Source organism: Pinus tabuliformis, chromosome 7, assembly GCF_031772625.1.
Source record: "Pinus tabuliformis cultivar Carrire ecotype Pingquan chromosome 7, CPIR1, whole genome shotgun sequence".
Lineage (NCBI taxonomy): Eukaryota > Viridiplantae > Streptophyta > Pinopsida > Pinales > Pinaceae > Pinus > Pinus tabuliformis.
This window is the reverse complement of record NC_142293.1, coordinates 966,934,776-966,948,457: the sequence shown is the minus strand read 5'-3', so window position 1 is coordinate 966,948,457 and position 13,682 is coordinate 966,934,776.

Sequence of the window (13,682 nt, the reverse complement as noted above, 5' to 3'; positions counted from 1 at the left end):
AAGAAGTAAAATCATATCACAAGAAATTATAAAGAATAGAAATCTCCTAATCATAATTGCCCTAAATTTCTCAACAATTCATAGCATGCCATACATCATTTTGGCTTGTGGATCCTTTCTGTTCATTTTGATTCCTTGTATTTTGCTCCTTTCCAGAATTTCCTTGAATGTTATTGAAGTGAACATGCTTGGCTTGGTGTATTGCTTTCTTTGGATTTGCTACTATTGGATGTTACAGATGTTTAATCAATTATCATAGAATGACCTTGATTTAATGAACTTGGGGGACCATTATTCTTGGACGACTCACATTCTTGATAACCAAGACTTGTCTTAATAATCAGGAACATCTGCATGCTGAGAATATTATCTAGGGATTCATTCCCTTTGTTTAAATTAAAATTAAGCTACTCTAATATTATCTTAAGAGGACAACTTCCTCTTCCAGTATTTCACATATTTGTTCTTTCTCATTTATATGTTCTGACAAAAAATCCTTTACCATTTTTGCTTCTTCTAGTTCAACTTTGAAAGAAATAATGATGTCTTCATTTAGACTTCAATATTGAAGCTCTTGGATTAATTGACTTTCTTTCTTTCTGATGATCTGTATTCCCTTCAATGCACTTTTAAGTTCCCCCTCATAATCAACTTCTTATTAAGTTTCTTCAGCCTCAAAAATGAACAATATTTCGTCCCTTTCTTCATTAGTTACACTTACATTTCTTTCATTGTCACTTTGTTCCTTTGCGTAATATTAATTTTCTTACATGAAAGTTTCTTATTTTTATACTTGGGTTTTAATCGTGATTCATTATCACTACCACTAATTTTGGCATAGGGACATTTGGATGCATAATGACCAATTCTTCCACATTCAAAACATTTGAAAATAATATTACCTTCAATTTTTTTGTTTCCTCTCTTTAGTTTTTAAACAAACTTGATGACTTCTTCATCAGAATTAGAATCTTCATGATCCATTTTCTTCTTCTCTTATTTTTCTACCTTGAAATTTTCTTCCTTGAATCTTAATCTTTCTTCCTTGATTCTTAACTTTTTTGCAGAGAGAGTTACATGAATTTCATCCACAAATATCTTGTCTACTTGTGTTAGTTCCTCAAGGGTTAATACTTTAGGATTGGATCTTAATGGAAGTCATCTCAATAATTTTTTAACAACATAACTATCTATGACTTCTTCACTCAGACTTGCAAAGGAGTTGACTATATTATCTACTCAAAGGAAATATGAGGCAATGTCCTCATCTTCTTCCATATTCAAGCTTTCAAATTGTCCCCTAATATCTTGCAATATGATTTGAATTCCTTAACTTTCTTATCCCCTTCATTATAATTTTGGATTTTATTCCATAGATCATGAGCTGACTTACACTACATTACATTGATAAATTTTGACTTTTCCAAGCCACCTAGGATAGCATGCTTAACATGTGCATTATATGTGTAAAATACCTTCTCTATTGCATATGCTGCAATGGCATTCAAAAATTTATACTCGATGTTTAAAATTTCCCAAAATATTTCTCTCAAGGAGATGAGATATGTCTCCATCCTTATCTTTAAAAATGCATAATTAGTTCCATCAAACATAGGGGACTACCCCACTGCTCTGGTTGTGGCAATTTCTCCTTGATCTTCAACCTTCCAGTAGTTAGTTGTTCTAAATATAACATATTATTATAGCGGCTCCAACCACCCTCCAAAATTTTGCCTTAAATTTGTTTTGGAGCCCCCCTACCAACCTTTCACAACAACATGTCTTGCTTCATCAAGTACACAAGCTTCAATGATTTTCTTGCAAAATGACCGCTTACCCACCAGATCTTGTTGCATTCCCCTCACAATTTGTTCCTCTGGACTTGGTCTAGCTGCAGGTTGAGAAGCTCCCTCAAGAAATTGTGCAATTCTGGAGGGCAAACAGCCTTCCATCTAGAAATTGTGCAATTCTGTCTGGCAGCCTACTGGGCTCTAAAATTGCACAATTATGCCAGTCAGGATTCATCCAGAAAATTGTGCCATTCCTCCTAGCAAGGCTGCTCAGCCTAGGAATTGCGCAATCCTGGGCAGTAGTCAGCTTCTCTACCCAGAAATTATGCAAATCTCTTGGGCAGCCAGCCCAACTCCCTTCCAGAAATGCGCATTTTCTCCCAAGATTTAAGCAGCCTCTTACATGTGTAGTTGAGTTGACTGATTCCCTCCAAGACTGAGAAAAACTAATTTTCATGCATGGCTTGCTTCTCCCAAGGGAAAATGCAAAGGCATCCCTTGATTCAGGGATCTACTTTTATCAACTAGAGGTTGCATGCAAGGATCATCTCGAAAACCTCCCACCAAGTGCCGCTCTTCCTAGATTTGTGGCATGCACGTCACATCTTCGATTTTATGAAAACTCATGAACCAAATGCTACAGATCTCATTCCTAACATCAAACTTGCAGCTCTGACATCCCACATCACATTTAGGATCCATTAGCACATTCATCTCAATTGTTTTGGGGAAAGCCCGCTTTCAATGTCTTGTGTTGCATTTCTGGGACTTTTTGTGTTTTGCTTTGTATGAATGTTTTCTTCTTGATTTTAGTGAGCGCTTGTTGTCATTTTGATACATAATAGCTTGTACTAGCATTGTTTCAGTTTCATTAACATCTCACTGATGTCGCATGCATGAAACTGTTTTTCATGAACAGTCGCTAATTCGACAACTTGCCTCACCCATATGCATGTTGTCCTGTTTTCTAAATCTCTCATTCACCGTTTGCATGCATGATCATTCACTTATGCTTACACTCAATATCATCGTGCATTCACATTCACATTCACTTTTAGTTGCCCATCGGCAAGTCTGGGCAACCTTGGCCCGAACTCTGCCTCACCAAGACAACATTGCATAATCCTAAGAGGGAAGGTTTTGCCTTCCTCTTAGGAAATGTGCATTTCTGCCCAATAACTATCCTCCAGTCTTGCATTACACAATTTTGAGGGACTGCGACTATTGGCCCAGAAAATTGCGCAATGGAGTCACTGAGCTTGCAACCATTTCCAGTTGAGATTGTGCATTGTGCAATTCCAGCAATCAACAACCAGATTGGAATGCGCATTGCCCAGACTGTGCCTTACGCAGTATTGGTAGTTAGTCTCCTGACCTCCCAATGGAAATTGTGCAACCTTCATGATCAATCACATAGGCATGTTGCAAGTCAGTTCTCAAGTTCATTTTGTTTTTCGATTGACATATTTCTTGCCATGAGTGTTGTCATGTCTCAAGGTATCGCAGGTGTTCATATACCTCTCAACAATATAGGTACAATTATTTCCAAGAAAGAAGAGTTGAGCACACTGTTTAGAGCACAATTGGGGATGTAGTCGATCAAGTGTCTATGAAATTTCCTACCCATGAAGACATCAATTTGTTCGTAGACAAGCACATTAAGATATCATGACAGCAACATCACAGTGAGCAACATCATGAATATCAGCTGAAGGCAGCATACTAAATGTAATGAATGCAAGAGGAAGGTTGTTGACAACATAGAGGTGGAAAAAAGTTGCAAGCTCAAGCAGATCCACTTGCGGTGAAAGCAAACTTGGAGACTCGGGCTATGAGGTGATGGCATAACATGATCACATGAAGGCATAGAATGGAACAAAGAATGAGTTTCATGTGCTCCAATAGCAACTCAAGGAATAACATGAGCTGCATAGGCAAGAGAATGAGTTGTAGCCAGAACAGGTACAATAGTGGGCGCAACATGCACTCACAGATGAAACTGTGCCTGTACAAGTTAAAGATCCATCCCAACAGCTTGCATGGAGTAGACATGGTGATCAGTGTTGTTGCTCGCATGCAATGGAATTCAATAGCATGCATGTCATCATGTGCATGCACGCGATCCCACCCATTCAACACACTCACCAAGGAAAAGACAAGAATCAAGTCCAACTGGAGTTGAACATGTAGTTGATAGTTGATGTGCATGACCATCAGCACACATAGGAAGATCAACCTAGACATTATGCATCAATGTGTTTCCGGTTGAGTCGCACCAAAGAAGGCCATGCTCATGTCAGCAGATGAGTTGGATGGAAGAGTCATGAGGGTAAATGAACTGTCACAAAGGGGAATGTCAAGGGTCACCCCACCCTTTTCTATAAATAGAACCTCATAACTCATTGTAAAGGTTTTTGGTCAGCCAAGCTTACGATAGGAATATCTTAGAGAGATCTTGGACAGTATTGTAACGAGCATTGGCTTCTCCACTATACAGAGCTAGTACATCTGTTTGGAGGAGCAGGCGGTTGTGGCTGTAACGTTTCGCTATCAGAACTAGTGGTTGGACATGGATGTATTGTATGAATGGAACTTACACTTCTTAATATAAAAAGAGCCAGCATGTTTCATGCATATGTTGTATTGTATTCTACGCTATCTGGTTTACTCTAAATGATATATGTATTGGTTTTCTTATGCATGCATGTATAGCTATCTATGTATGTATGTATGAATCTTTCTGAAATGTGCTCTTGGTTTAGCCATCACTTTGGATTGCTTGCCAACTTGCCTTCCATGTTGTGATGTATCTTCGCTCGTGTGTTCCCTTCTTAACAGTGTGTTATCACAGGTTTCCGATGGACACACTCATCTCAACCCTTGTGTGTTAGAACCTCTATTTCTAGAAAAACTAGTGTCTATTCAGAGTTGCTAGTCCCACTAAAATGGGTAGCTATTTCAGAAACAAACAATTCAAAGTAACTTTTGTTTTCCTTTATGAGAGATAGATGAGAGAGAAGTAGAGACTACCAACCTTAGTCTTTCGCTTGGCTCCTTGCTTGTTTCCTCTCTCCTTTGATAGAGCTTCACCACCAACTTCTCACTTGTCCCACTTCACAGAACACCTATAGAGTAAAAGAAGCAAAATACCATCAAAGCATAGAGATCTATAACCATAAACAATGTAGAACTAGAGGTACATTAACCATACGAATGCATACACAAATACAACATTCAGAAATATACAAGTATATGGAGGAAAACTCAAATAACTTTATTGATAGAAGTAGTAGAAGAGAGGATTAAAACCTAGTTGTCTGATCCAGCATCATCCTCCCAGCATGAAAGCCCGCTTCACCTCATGAAAAGCAAGATCACCCAACAATACAATGTCTCAAAGAGAAACCAACAACACTTCCTTACAAATTACAAAATTCCAGCCTTTTGATCTCTAGGATGAGGGATCCATATATAGATGGTTGCAGGGGAGTGAGCCAGCTTCTAGGATTTTGATTAGTGTCATTTCATTGATAGTTCTTGGTTCCACTTGGAGATTTCATGATCTCTTACTCATTCCTGGGCGAATTCAGAGAGGCAAGTGTCATATGAGTAGTTTGTAGAAGATTCTTTGAGTTTCCACCTAGAAAACTACCTCTACCATTTGTCTACTCTCTCTCACCACACCCTACAAAAGGGATTTTCAATATCCATCTCACCCTTTGTGTGTAGCAGGTGAGATGCATCGCACCCTTAGCATGGAGCAGTCTGTACGGTCCAGTTTTGACTAGTTCTGAGAAAATTTTTAGGGAGAACTTCTGGGAAATGATGTAATCAGTTGACCTTGATCCTTTAGGGTATGAAACAACACTTTTAGGGGTTTGAGAGCCCTTGGTTTATTGACATATGTGATTGGGGTTGCAGTTCCCAAATATGTCTATAACAGTTGCCCCCTAAAGCATGAGGTCATAAATCTTCTGATGTAGGGTGAAATGCTTTATCATGAGGATCCAAGGTTTTTCGAACTGGAAGGTGACCTTTAATAAGATACAATACAATACATTATCTTCATAATATTTTCATGATCTAGTTGAGATGGGCATTCCCATGCTCAGCTTTATAAATTCATTTTCATGTACATAGGATAGACAATCGTCTGTGTGGCAAACTGATGATTCTAGTAGAGCCATCAATCCTTAGTTTGGATGATTATCTGTGTAGCTATGATGTACATTTGATGTCTTTATTTTCCTGAATATATCGTAGCCTGGATGGATGAAACTAGATCAGAGGTCTTCAAACGCGTTCAATATTTGCCTGAAGTACAAGTCGATCCATGTGAAAAGATGTTCTGATGTTGAACATGGAAATACATCACCTGATTACCAGTCAATGATGTAAGTTGTTAACAGGTGCAAGACAAATCACCGATAATGATAATGACCCTCAAGGTACTGCAGTACAATTCATGAGGTGTGAATACATGAGTTGATGTCGAACACCACACAAAATATTTCGGTCAAAGGCCATTGATGTAAACATGTCGCCGGAAGTGAGAAACTTGCCATTGAGGCATGCAAGCTTCAAAGTACTGAAAGGGTTGTTCCTAATTCAACTTCTTGGATAATGAGCTGATGTCGACAAGAAGTGACCCATAGGAGGGCCTTAACGAATCCCACATCTACGACACGGAACGGAGAAAATGATTTTGTGGAGGTGAAAATGATCTGATGATACAAGGTTCAGGGTGGCAGTCATGAAAGAATGGAGTGTGAAGGTATTACAGCGGATGAGGCATTAGCTGGGTTGGTGAATTCTCTGAGTGACTTTTCTTGAACATATCGGTGACACTAAGATGGGTTGGTAGCGTCAACCCCAAAATGGATGGTACGGAGGACCAATGGTGATATGACTGGTGAACAGAATAACCCAACCCGACTCAATCATGGTGATGGAGTGAAAGTGTCATGTTCAAGAGTGACCTGCTACCAATGAAGTTCTTCAAGTTTTCTTCCCTTTTTCTCTAGTCATTGTTGACTACCTCTTTATTTTTTGTCAAGCTTGAAGAAGATAACATATGCTTGTTCTATAATTTTCCCTTCAGGCAAACCTGTCGCTATGCTTTAGCCAGCCTAGCGATAGTGAAACTCGCTCTTGTTTGTATGAACAAGTTTGTCGCTATTGTTTTAATGAGTTTAATGACAAATATAAATTGGTCCCTTTCAATTTTAGAGAGTCTGAAAAGAGACAGAAAGGAAACTCCAGTAGTCCTTTTTCATAGTATAATCCCTTAAGTCCGAAAAAGTATAAAATAATACGAAAGGGATGATTTTTCCGATCACTTTAGTGAGCTGAAAAAGACAAGTGCTCGATCTTTTTGTGTAATGATCCCTCAAGTCCAAAAAGATTAAAATCTAGAGGAAGGATGGCACTTCCAATCACTTTAACGAGCTACAAAGGCCAATTGCTCGGCAATCTTTTCATATTTTACGAGTCTAAAAAGAGCTTAAAGGAGACTCGTTTTTGAGGAACATGTGATGTTTTCGGATAACAACTAGTTTCAAGTAAGGTTTGGAACTTTTCAATCACGACAGTGTAAAGAAGGTGGCTAATAGAATCACTCATCGCAGCTGTTCCTCAAAAGGGTAAACAATCAAATGGAGGTGTATGATTGGCTAAAAAGAGTGGAGGTGATGGTAAGAACACGACCAAAGCTCAAAAGTTGATAGCTATGCATTCACAAAGTTTATTTACATAAGGTGGGTTCATTTTTTAATGAGCTTGAACTCTGGGGAAAGATTTTCTCATTGCTAGGTTTAGTTTTTAACAAGCTTCAACTTCGCATAAACCTACTTGTGATAATAGTCAGAGATGTTTAATTCACCAGTAACACTATGTTCTCTTGACGATCGTACTGCCTATTCAATTGCTCCATCAAATTGATTAGAAATGTAAATACATGCTTGAAAAATGAGTTCAACACTAACATATTACTTGAATTACGTGAATAGTAACACAAAAATAGTTTTTATCTTTCATTTTTACCATTTCATTCAAATTTGGAATTGTTGGAGCTCTGGAGGTGTTTTTTCCCCTCGATTTTCATCAGCTGATTATGGGAGATTCAGTGGACTATTTTCAGTGCCATCTGGACTAGGTAGGAGCTAACCCTGAGTTCTTCAATTGCATTCTTTCCTTTTCTGATTCTGAGCATCTTTTCCTGTTTTTCTCGGCCTTGGGGGTTTGAACAATTCATTCTCTCCCCATTGCACCTAGTATACATCAAAAGGTGTGATTCATATTGAGCTGGCCATTGGCCAGTCAATATGCATCCCACCTAGTACACAGCTGGGGTGTGATGGGCGCAAAGAGGAAAGTTTATGCACTGTTTTTTCATGGAAATTTTCCCTATTTTTGCCCAAATCAGGATCCTAATCCTTCTCTTGTTTGTTTTTTAGAGATTCATCTGATCAAGATGGTCATTACATGGCATGAACGTGAGCATGAAGAAGAGGATATGATTGCCTTACATGATCTGGGTACGGTGACTACATTGTGGAACTATGGCTTACTCAAATTCTTCTGTATATCCAACATGAGGTAACAAATCAATTTGTTGCAATACTTGATGCATGGGATCCTACCAACCAAGTGTTCCGGATTCGAGGTAAATCCATCCCTTTAACAATTGAGGATATCTACTTCTTGACCGGTTTATCGAGGCATGGTGTTCCTCTCTCACCATTGGGATCCACCCATGGGGGTGAATCCGTGAGGGATTATATTCGTCGGTTCTGTAGAGATGGATCTCAGCCGAGTGGGGACGGCAATATCAGTATTTGAGACATCACTGATCGGTCCTTGAGGACTATCTTATTCACCTTTGCTAGATTGGCTGGTAGTGTGGCTTGTCATTTGGCCAACAGGTCCTATATGTAGTATGCTCTGGAATGCCTTGAACCAAAGGTATTCAACTGGTGTGATGCAGTACTTCCGGTTATAAAAGAACAGCTTTCCAAGGTGAAGAACAGAAGATCTAAGAACTTTGGTTATGGTTCTATTCTGACCACTTTCACCTTGGAGAGGATCCCATTGATGCAGCCACAGTACATTTCACTCAGACTGCCAGCACCAACGGAACCACGGATGCAGAGATGGGTCAATCTCATGGCCAGACATGCTGGTCAGTCATAGATTTCATTCTCTGATGCCTTCTTTGAGTGGTTCGACTGTCAGGAGATGGTCTTTGCCGAGTACCCATATGTTGGGATGGATTTCCGGGGTGACCCAGATTTGGTGCTGCCGGCTGGCGAGCAGTGGGGTGTTATAGGTAAAAAGATCTGACCATATCTCTATTTATTGTTTTTATAATGTTCTTGTGTTTTTTGAATGTTATAAAGACTAATCAAACTCATATTTTTTTATAGATATTTGACCAGTGCGAGTAGCAATGCGCCCGAGGGTAGTAGCTACCGTTCCAGCAGGAGAGGTTGTAGGGAGGGCTGTCCTTCGCGATCTGGATGTAGCCGAGACCCTTGCAGTATTGCAGGATCAAATCGAGGGTCTCACCCTTGGTATTCAGGATGTGAGGACCGATGAATTACCTCTGAGATTACAGCGCCATACCACTAGCGTGCCGAGTCGATGGAATAGGCTCTTACGTATGATTGCATAGGCAGTGACTTGTTATCACCAACACCATTAGTCTAGGGTGCTTCCCTGAATTTTTGAGTTTTTGGGTCGTATGACCGATTTTTTCTTGGACACAGAACATTTTGTAAAAAGCCTATAAATAGTTATATATATTTTTTATTTTCGGAGCTTTATTTTGGTTAAGTTATATGATCCTGATGCAAATGTGATTGACATGCTTTTTCTTTTATAAATGTTGCAAATGTCTATCTAACACATAATTTGCTAATGAATCAATTAATGTGTTTAAGTTTCCAAAAATGTGTTGATATTGAATAGAACCAAACTCTCTTTCCAAAATCCTGACCCTTAGGAACATACAATAGATAGCTAGATTCCGAACAGAATAGATGCCAGTAAGTTATAGGATGACAAGTTGTGAGTATAGCTTGACAACAAGTCAGTGTATGCCATATGCGATGGAATCAGAGAGAAGATCTATCAACGTGCTATACTCAATGATGTTGTTCATTAACCAACCAATACATACCCCTCTAAAACTCACTAACTCGCCACTTGGATCAAAAATGGCCCAGGTTGTAGAAGATAGGTTCTGTGTACTACGACTAGCTCCATCAGCATATCCAGCAAATGATTCCAATAGGTTTGACATATGAAACAAATGAAAACGTGATTACCTAACCAAAACAATCACTCTTGATGAAAACAAAAATGTAACAAAAGCATATAAAGAGATTACTACACTTAGTCAAGCATAGTAATGCTTAAGGTACAACCTGTTTCGGGGTTACGACAGTGGAATCCCATCGTAATCTACTAGCTCGTAGGCTCCTTTTGCTAATACTCATTTAATAGTGTAGGGCCCCATCCACAATGATTGGAACTTACCTGCTCCTAATTTGTCGAATTCCTGATCGTAAAGCAACACCAGGTCACCTTCTGAGAAAACAAGGGGTTTGACATTTTTGTCAAACTGCGCCTTGACTCATTTCTTATGAGCTTCATTAGCCAAGGCGGTGTCACGACGGGTTTCATCCAGTTGGATTAGTTCCAAGAAATGAGCCTCTTCCTCTGAAGTTCTGGGGAGAAGGTCGACTGCGAGCTTGAGAGATGAAATCTCACGCTAAATTGGTAATACAGCTTCCAGGCCGTACACCAACTGAAAGGGTGTAAACCCGATCACATTTCTTACTGAGGTTCTATATGCCCATAGAGATGAGTATAGGATTAAATTCCAATCCCGTTTGTGGGCTCCAATCATTCTCTGTAGCATGCGCTTGAGGACTTTGTTGATCGCTTCAACTTGTCCATTAGCCTGCAGATAATATGGAGTAGAACTATCATGGGATAGTCCTAATTTGGCAGTTAATTCAACCATCATGTGAGTGCGAAAATGCAATCCATGATCTATGACTATAGCCTGTGGAACACCAAACCTAGAGACTACATGGTTGAAAAAGAAAAGAGCAGTTGTTTCACCGCTGTTGTTTAATGTAGGCATCGCCTCGGCCCATTTTGTAAATAGTCAACTGCGACTATGATACCCATGCCCCCCGGCCGAGGTGGGGTTACATGTCATTAAATCTATGCCCCATTTGGCGAATGGCCCAACAACAACTACTGGATGTAGAGGTGCAAGTGGTATTCTGGTTTTGCGGACGAAGATTTGACAAGAATGGCAACTTTTGACTGCGATTATGCAATCTTTGAACATAGTAGTCCAGAAGTAGCCTGCTCGTAAGATCTTTTGGGCCATAGCATAACCAGATTGATGCCCCCCACACGTGCCTGAATGGCAATCATTCAGGACTTTTTCGACCTCCTCATGGGTGAGGCACCTTCGCAGAACTGTATCGATACCACGATGGTAAAGTGTATCATCGACGATCATGTAGTCTTTTGCTTGGTATCGAGTACGTTGTTGTTCGAAGTGAGAGGTATTAGGCCTAAATTTTTGGGTTTGGAGATAGATTAATATATCTCCATACCACGGATCGCTTGACGATATCAGAAACAAAGATTCATTCCACGATTGATGCCTTGGATGTCGAATCGTTGGACGATGATGGTAAGTCACATAGTAACAACGCTAATACTAGAGATTTCTTTGATTTGGATTTTACAAATTCCATATCAAACTCTTGTAAAATGGCTATCCATTTCAAATATTTGCCCCCAAGTAACTGATGCGATAGAATGTAAGTCATAGGGTTGTAATCTGACAAAATGGTAGTTTTGCGAAAGAGGATATAGTGTTGAAATCTTTGTACTGCTTGAACAGCTGCAAGAGCCAGCTTTTCAACATAGGAGTACTTGCTTTCTATATCATTTAAGTTTCAACTTAAATAATAGACAGGATGTTCGATTCCGTTGTCCTCTTGAATTAAAACCATTATGATGGTCGTATTTGCTGCAGCTAGATACAAGTTAAAGTCTTTTTGATAGTCAGGAGTGTACATTAATGATGCTTTTATTAGGGATTCCTTTAGAGCATCAAAGGAAGCTTTTGCAACCTGATCCTAGTTAAAGGGCACTTACTTTTCAAAAGATGCGTATAACCTTTAACAAGTTCGGCGTAATTCGGAATGAACCTCCTCAGAAAGTTTGCTTTACCTTGGAGTTTTTGAATCTGAAGCAAATTTGAAGGTGGAGGCATGTTGATAATTGCCTGAACCTTACATGGGTCGAGTCAAATCCCATCCTTAGAAACCACGAAACCAAGTAAATGACCAGAACTGACGCAAAACACACACTTGTGCAGATTGAGTTGTATCTTGTAGTGTCGACAACGTAGAAATATAGCTCTCAAATGCTACGGATGGTCAGCCTGCTTTTACAAATGAGCCAGTAGATTGTCGAGATATGGTTGAACGATGTTCTCGATGTCATGGAAGGCATAGTTCATAGCCCTCTGAAAAGTTACCCCTGCGTTCTTTAAACCAAAAGGTAGTTTACAGTACACAAATGTGCCCCACGGACATATAAATGCAGTCTTCGACTGGTCCTGTGGGCAGATATTTATTTGATTATACCTGAAAAATCCATCCATGAATGAAAAGATCTTGCATCTGGCACATTCATCAATTATTTGGTCGATGAAGGGTGTAGAGTAGTTTTCCTTTGGACAAGCTTGATTTACATCCCTATAATCAACACACACTCTAATCGTTCCTTGCGTTTTCATCACAGGAACAATATTCGATACCCAATAAGTTAGAGGAACTGGGTAAATGAAACTAGCATGTAAAAAAATTTCAACTTTTGCCTTGATGGCAGCGGCTTTCTTTGGGTGTACCTGCCGAATCCGTTGTCGTACTGGTTTGACATCTGGATACATCTTGATTTTTTGTTCAACTATACTTGATTCTATGCCTGGGATTTCTTCATATGACCATGCAAATACATCTCTGAATTTGTGAAAGAGAGCACAATATATTTCCAGTTCTGCAAAAGAACAAGATTTGTCGAAATGAATATTCTCTACAACATTAGGTTTGGTCGAGATATTTATGGCGATATTTTCTTCAATATTGAACATATTTCTCTCAGAATCCACCATATTTATAGTATTTGATAGAAAATCAAAAACTGAAGGATGATTAAGGTCACTGGAATAATCTTTATTGTAATCCGGAAGATGGGAACGATGGTGGTAATATTCCCATGGTGCCTCTCCTATCATCTTCGACTAAATAATTCTTTCGTCTATAGAATGTACATGTGACCAAGGATCTGAAGAGGTGCCATATTCCTTTGATCTATCTATCCAAACACTCGATGAGCATTGATTTGGGTTTGCCGCCTAGGCCAAGAAAATTGATTGCTACAAAATTTATATTGGGCTTGGAGGAAATTCCTGTTGATGATCCATGTTAACAAAATGTTCGAAAATCTTATGAATGGAAGATATCATATTGTAGGTTTCCACTGTGGCCACTTCCACCATATTACTCAGAGGTGGTAGGGCAAAAGTACCCATTAAGGCAGGGTCTTTTAGGAGGCCTACTCCAACATTTTGAAGTGAATGAGAGCTTCCATGGATCATTAGAATGCTTCCTGTAACTAGTGAACTATTGGGGAGGAAGGTTTGTTGATCAACGATTGTAATTCCTCCTTGAAAGGGAAATGCAATCTTTCTAAAGTATGTTGATACAACAACAGCCCTAGCATAAATCCAGGGCCTTCCCACTAGGATATTGTAATCGAGGTTTCCATCGATAACTTCGACGCCAATTCCTACTG